Source organism: Schistocerca gregaria, unplaced genomic scaffold (genome assembly GCF_023897955.1).
Source record: "Schistocerca gregaria isolate iqSchGreg1 unplaced genomic scaffold, iqSchGreg1.2 ptg000317l, whole genome shotgun sequence".
Classification (NCBI taxonomy): domain Eukaryota; kingdom Metazoa; phylum Arthropoda; class Insecta; order Orthoptera; family Acrididae; genus Schistocerca; species Schistocerca gregaria.
In genome coordinates, this window is record NW_026061795.1 from 14606179 (window position 1) to 14614182 (window position 8004).

The window sequence follows — 8004 nt, forward strand, 5'->3', positions numbered from 1 at the left end:
GCAGACGATAAGTACAACCGTTTCAGAGAGAAGAGCATCCAATGTGACGATCTGGCTTTAAGACGAATCGATAACCAATGACGAAAACGTATGGATTTCCCAGGTTTTTACTACATATGAACACTTTTCACATTCTCCCGTACAACTCGGCTGCTAGTCCTTCTTTCATGCAGAATCTTAAGGTCCTAGCTCATGTCAAAGACACCAAAGCCAGCTACAAAGTCAATAATCGATACCTAAAACTTGAATTATACTACTTCTTACTGGCTATTACATCAACTTAGAAGCTTCATCTGTGTTCTACTATGGTACATTTAGTGTCTCTGCATACCGCAGCACGCGACATAGCTTTGCAGACGATAAGTACAACCGTTTCAGAGAGGAGAGCGGCCAATGTGACGATCTGGCTTTAAGTCGATTCGTTAACAAATGACGATGGCGAACGGATCTCTCAGGTTTTTACTACATATGAACACTTTTCACAATCTCCCGTGCAACTCTACTGCTAGTCCTCCTTTCATGCAGAATCTTAAGGTCCTAGCACATGTCCAAGGCACCAAAGCCATCTGAAAGTCAATAATCGATAAGTAAAACTTGAATTGTACTACTTCTTACTGGCTATTACATCAACTAAGAAGCTTCATCCGTGTTTTACTATGGTATTTTTAGTGTCTCCTCATACCGCAGCACACGACATAGCTTTGCAGACGATAAGTACAACCGTTTCAGAGAGAAGAGCGGCCAATGTGACGATCTGGCTTTAAGTCGATTCGTTAACAAATGACGAAAACGGACGGATTTCTCAGGTTTTTACTACATATGTACACTTTTCACATTCTCCCGTGCAACTCGGCTGCTAGTCCTCCTTTCATCCACAATCTTAAGGTCCTAGCTCATGTCCAAGGCACCAAATCCAGCTAAAACGTGAATAATCGATACCTAAAACTTGAATTGTACTACTTCTTACTGGCTATTACATCATCTTAGAAGCATCATCTGTGTTCTACTATGGTGCTTTTAGTGTCTCCGCATACCGCAGCACGCGACATAGCTTTGCAGACGATATGTACAACCGTTTCAGAGAGAAGAGCGGCCAATGTGACGATCTGGTTTTAAGTCGATTCGATAACAAATGACGAAAACGGACGGATTTCTCAGGTTTTTACTACATATGAACACTCTTCACATTCTCCCGTGTAATTCGGCTGCTAGTCTTCCTTTCATGCAGAATCTTAATGTCCTAGGACATGTCCAAGGCACCAAAGCCAGCTAAATAGTCAGTAATCGATACCTAATACTGGTATTGTACTGATTCTTACTGGCTATTACATCAACTTAGAAGCTTCATCTGTGTTCTACTATGGTGCTTTTAGTGTCTCCGCATACCGCAGCACGCGACATAGCTTTCAGACGATAAGTACAACCGTTTCAGAGAGAAGAGCGGCCAATGTGACGATCTGGCATTAAGTCGATTCGATAACAAATGACGAAAACGGACGGATTTCTCAGGTTTTTACTACATATGAACATTTTTCACATTCTCCCGTGCAACTCGGCTGCTAGTCCTCTTTTCATGCAGAATCTTATGGTCCTAGCTCATGTCCAAGGCACCAAAGCCAGCTAAAAAGTCAATAATCGATACCTAAAACTGGTATTGTACTAATTCTTACTGGCTATTACATCAACTTAGAAGCTTCATCTGTGTTCTACTATGGTGCTTTTAGTGTCTCCGCATACCGCAGCACGCGACATAGCTTTCAGACGATAAGTGCAACCGTTTCAGAGAGAAGAGCGCCCAATGTGACGATCAGGCTTTAAGTCGATTCGATAACAAACGACGAAAACGGACGGATTTCTCAGGTTTTTACTACATATGAACACTTTTCACATTCTCCCATGCAACTCGGCTGCTAGTCCTGCTTTCATGCAGAATCTTAAGGTCCTAGCGCATGTCCAATTCACCAAGGCCAGCTAAGAAGTCAATAATCGATACCTAAAACTGGAATTGTACTACTTCTTACTGGCTATTACATCAACTTAGAAGCTTCATCTGTGATCTACTATGGTGCTTTTAGTGTCTCCACATACCGCAGCACGCGACATAGCTTTCAGACGATAGGTACAGCCGATTCAGAGGGAAGGGCGGACAATGTTACGATCTGGCCTTTAGTCGACTCGATAACAAAAGACGAAAACGGACGGATTTCTCAGGTTAATACTACATATGAGCACATTTCACATTCTCCCGTGCAACCTTTCTGCTAGTCTCCCTCTCATGCAGATTCGTAGGGTCCTAGCTCATGTCCAAGGCAACAAAGCCAGCTAAAAAGTCAATAATCGATACAAAAAACTTGAATTGTACTACTTCTTACTGGCTATTACATCAACTTAGAAGCTTCATCTGTGTCCTATTATGGTGATTTTAGTGTCTCCACATACCGCAGCACTCGACATAGCTTTGCAGACGATAAGTACAACCGTTTCAGAGAGAAGAGCGGCCAATGTGACGATCTGGCTTGAAGTCGATTCGATAATATATGACGATAACGAACGGATTTCTCAGGTTTTTACTACATATGAACACGTTTCACATTCTCCCGTGCATCTCGGCTGCTAGTCCTCCTTTCATGCAGAATCTTAAGGTCCTACCTCATGTCCAAGGCAGCAAAGAAGGGTAAAAAGTCAATAATCGATACCTAAAACTTGAATTGTGCTACCTCTTACTGGCTATTACATCAACTTAGAATCTTCATCTGTGTTCTACTATGGTGCTTTTAGTGTCTCCGCATACCGCAGCACGCGACATAGCTTTCAGACGATAAGTACAGCCGTTTCAGAGAGAAGGGCGGACAATGTTACAATCTGGCCTTTAGTCGACTCGATAACAAAAGACGAAAACGGACGGATTCACAGGTTAATACTACATATGAGCACATTTCACATTCTCCCGTGCAACTTTTCTGCTAGTCTCCCTTTCATGCAGATTCTTAGGGTCCTAGCTCATGTCCAAGGCACCAAAGCCAGCTAAAAAGTCAATAATCGATACCTAAAACTTGAATTGTACTACCTCTTACTGGCTATTACATCAACTTAGAAGCTTAATCTGTGTTCTACTATGTTGATTTTAATGTCTCTGCATGCCGCAGCACGCGACATAGCTTTGCAGACGATAAGTACAACCGTTTCAGAGAGAAGAGCATCCAATGTGACGATCTGGCTTTAAGACGAATCGATAACCAATGACGAAAACGTATGGATTTCCCAGGTTTTTACTACATATGAACACTTTCCACATTCTCCCGTACAACTCGGCTGCTAGTCCTTCTTTCATGCAGAATCTTAAGGTCCTAGCTCATGTCAAAGACACCAAAGCCAGCTACAAAGTCAATAATCGATACCTAAAACTTGAATTATACTACTTCTTACTGGCTATTACATCAACTTAGAAGCTTCATCTGTGTTCTACTATGGTACATTTAGTGTCTCTGCATACCGCAGCACGCGACATAGCTTTGCAGACGATAAGTACAACCGTTTCAGAGAGGAGAGCGGCCAATGTGACGATCTGGCTTTAAGTCGATTCATTAACAAATGACGATGGCGAACGGATCTCTCAGGTTTTTACTACATATGAACACTTTTCACAATCTCCCGTGCAACTCTACTGCTAGTCCTCCTTTCATGCAGAATCTTAAGGTCCTAGCACATGTCCAAGGCACCAAAGCCATCTGAAAGTCAATAATCGATAAGTAAAACTTGAATTGTACTACTTCTTACTGGCTATTACATCAACTAAGAAGCTTCATCCGTGTTTTACTATGGTATTTTTAGTGTCTCCGCATACCGCAGCACACGACATAGCTTTGCAGACGATAAGTACAACCGTTTCAGAGAGAAGGGCGGACAATGTGACGATCTGGCTTTAAGTCGATTCGTTAACAAATGACGAAAACGGACGGATTTCTCAGGTTTTTACTACATATGTACACTTTTCACATTCTCCCGTGCAACTCGGCTGCTAGTCCTCCTTTCTTGCAGAATCTTAAGGTACTAGCTCATGTCCAAGGCACCAAAGCCAGCTAAAACGTGAATAATCGATACCTAAAACTTGAATTGTACTACTTCTTACTGGCTATTACATCATCTTAGAAGCATCATCTGTGTTCTACTATGGTGCTTTTAGTGTCTCCGCATACCGCAGCACGCGACATAGCTTTGCAGACGATATGTACAACCGTTTCAGAGAGAAGAGCGGCCAATGTGACGATCTGGTTTTAAGTCGATTCGATAACAAATGACGAAAACGGACGGATTTCTCAGGTTTTTACTACATATGAACACTTTTCACATTCTCCCGTGTAATTCGGCTGCTAGTCTTCCTTTCATGCAGAATCTTAATGTCCTAGGACATGTCCAAGGCACCAAAGCCAGCTAAAAAATCAGTAATCGATACCTAATACTGGTATTGTACTGATTCTTACTGGCTATTACATCAACTTAGAAGTTTCATCTGTGTTCTACTATGGTGCTTTTAGTGTCTCCGCATACCGCAGCACGCGACATAGCTTTCAGACGATAAGTACAACCGTTTCAGAGAGAAGAGCGGCCAATGTGACGATCTGGCATTAAGTCGATTCGATAACAAATGACGAAAACGGACGGATTTCTCAGGTTTTTACTACATATGAACACTTTTCACATTCTCCCGTGCAACTCGGCTGCTAGTCCTCTTTTCATGCAGAATCTTATGGTCCTAGCTCATGTCCAAGGCACCAAAGCCAGCTAAAAAGTCAATAATCGATACCTAAAACTGGTATTGTACTAATTCTTACTGGCTATTACATCAACTTAGAAGCTTCATCTGTGTTCTACTATGGTGCTTTTAGTGTCTCCGCATACCGCAGCACGCGACATAGCTTTCAGACGATAAGTGCAACCGTTTCAGAGAGAAGAGCGCCCAATGTGACGATCAGGCTTTAAGTCGATTCGATAACAAACGACGAAAACGGACGGATTTCTCAGGTTTTTACTACATATGAACACTTTTCACATTCTCCCATGCAACTCGGCTGCTAGTCCTGCTTTCATGCAGAATCTTAAGGTCCTAGCTCATGTCCAATTCACCAAGGCCAGCTAAGAAGTCAATAATCGATACCTAAAACTGGAATTGTACTACTTCTTACTGGCTATTACATCAACTTAGAAGCTTCATCTGTGATCTACTATGGTGCTTTTAGTGTCTCCACATACCGCAGCACGCGACATAGCTTTCAGACGATAGGTACAGCTGATTCAGAGGGAAGGGCGGACAATGTTACGATCTGGCCTTTAGTCGACTCGATAACAAAAGACGAAAACGGACGGATTTCTCAGGTTAATACTACATATGAGCACATTTCACATTCTCCCGTGCAACCTTTCTGCTAGTCTCCCTCTCATGCAGATTCGTAGGGTCCTAGCTCATGTCCAAGGCAACAAAGCCAGCTAAAAAGTCAATAATCGATACAAAAAACTTGAATTGTACTACTTCTTACTGGCTATTACATCAACTTAGAAGCTTCATCTGTGTCCTATTATGGTGATTTTAGTGTCTCCACATACCGCAGCACTCGACATAGCTTTGCAGACGATAAGTACAACCGTTTCAGAGAGAAGAGCGGCCAATGTGACGATCTGGCTTTAAGTCGAGTCGATAACAAATGACGAAAACGGTCGGATTTCTCAGGTTTTTACTACATATGAACACTTTTCACATTCTCACGTGCAATGCGGCTGTTAGTCCTCCTTTCATGCAGAATCTTAAGGTCCTAGCTCATGTCCAAGGCACCAAAGCCAGCTGAAAGTCAATAATCGATAAGTAAAACTTGAATTGTACTACTTCTTACTGGCTATTACATCAACTTAGAAGCTTCATTCGTGTTTTACTATGATATTTTTAGTGTCTCCGCATACCGCAGCACACGACATTGCTTTGCAGACGATAAGTACAACCGTTTCAGTGAGAAGGGCGGACAATGTGACGATCTGGCTTTAAGTCGATTCGATAACAAAAGACGTAAACGGACGGATTTCTCAGGTTAATACTACATATTAACACATTTCACATTCTCCCATGCAACTTTTCTGCTAGTCCTCCTCTCATGCACATTCGTAAGGTCATACCTCATGTCCAAGGCACCAAAGCCAGCTAAAAAGTCAATAATCGATACCTATAACTTGAATTGTACTACTTCTTACTCTCTATTACATCATATTAGAAGCTTCATCTGTGTTCTACTATGGTGCTTTTAGTGTCTCCGCATACCGCAGCACGCGACATAGCTTTCAGACGATAAGTACAACCGTTTCAGAGAGAAGAGCGGCCAATGTGACGATCTGGCTTTAAGTCGATTCGTTAACAAATGACGAAAACGGACGGATTTCTCAGGTTTTTACTACATATGTACACTTTTCACATTCTCCCGTGCAACTCGGCTGCTAGTCCTCCTTTCATCCAGAATCTTAAGGTCCTAGCTCATGTCCAAGGCACCAAAGCCAGCTAAAACGTGAATAATCGATACCTAAAACTTGAATTGTACTACTTCTTACTGGCTATTACATCATCTTAGAAGCTTCATCTGTGTTCTACTATGGTGCTTTTAGTGTCTCCGCATACCGCAGCACGCGACATAGCTTTGCAGACGATAAGTACAACCGTTTCAGAGAGAAGAGCGGCAAATGTGACGATCTGGCTTTAAGTCGATTCGAAAACAAATGACGAAAACGGACGGATTTCTCAGGTTTTTACTACATATGAACACTTTGCACATTCTCCCGTGCAATTCGGCTGCTAGTCCTCCTTTCATGCAGAATCTTAAGGTCCTAGCTCATGTCCAAGGCACCAAAGCCAGCTAAAAAGTCAGTAATCGATACCTAAAACTGTTATTGTACTAATTCTTACTGGCTATTACATCATCTTAGAAGGTTCATCTGTGCTCTACTATGGTGCTTTTAGTGTCACCGCATACCGCAGCACGCGACATAGCTTTCAGACGATAAGTACAACCGTTTCAGAGAGAAGAGCGTTCAATGTGACGATCTAGCCTTAAGTCGATTCGATAACAAATGACGAAAACGGACGGATTTCTCAGGTTTTTACTACATATGAACACTTTTCACATTCTCCCGTGCAACTCGGCTGCTAGTCCTGCTTTCATGCAGAATCTTATGGTCCTAGCTCATGTCCAAGGCACCAAAGCCAGCTAAAAAGTCAATAATCGATACCTAAAACTTGAGTAGTACTACTTCTTACTGGCTATTACATCAACTTAGAAGCTTCATCTGTTTTCTGCTATGGTGCTTTTAGAGTCTCCACATACCGCAGCACTGCGACGTAGCTTTGCAGACGATAAGTACAACCGTTTCAGAGAGAAGAGCGGCCAATGTGACGATCTGGCTTTAAGTCGATTCGATAACAAATGACGAAAACGGATGGATTTCTCAGGTTTTTACTACATATGAACACTTTTCACATTCTCCCGTGCAATTCGGCTGCTAGTCCTCCATTCATGCAGAATCTTAAGGTCCTAGCTCATGTCCAAGGCACGAAAGCCAGCTAAAAAGTCAATAATCGATACCTAAAACTGTTATTGTACTAATTCTTACTGGCTATTACATCATCTTAGAAGCTTCATCTGTGTTCTACTATGGTGCTTTTAGTGTCTCCGCATACCGCAGCACTGCGACATAGCTTTGCAGACGATAAGTACAACCGTTTCAGAGAGAAGAGCGGCCAATGTGATGATCTGGCTTTAAGTCGATTCGATAACAAAAGACGAAAACGGACGGATTTCTCAGGTTTTTACTACATATGAACACTTTTCACATTCTCCCGTGCAACTCGGCTGCTAGTCCTCCTTTCATGCAGAATCTTAAGTTCCTAGCTCAAGTCCAAGGCACCAAAGCCAGCTAAAAAGTCAATAATCGATACCTAAAACTTGAGTTGTACTACTTCTTACTGGCTAT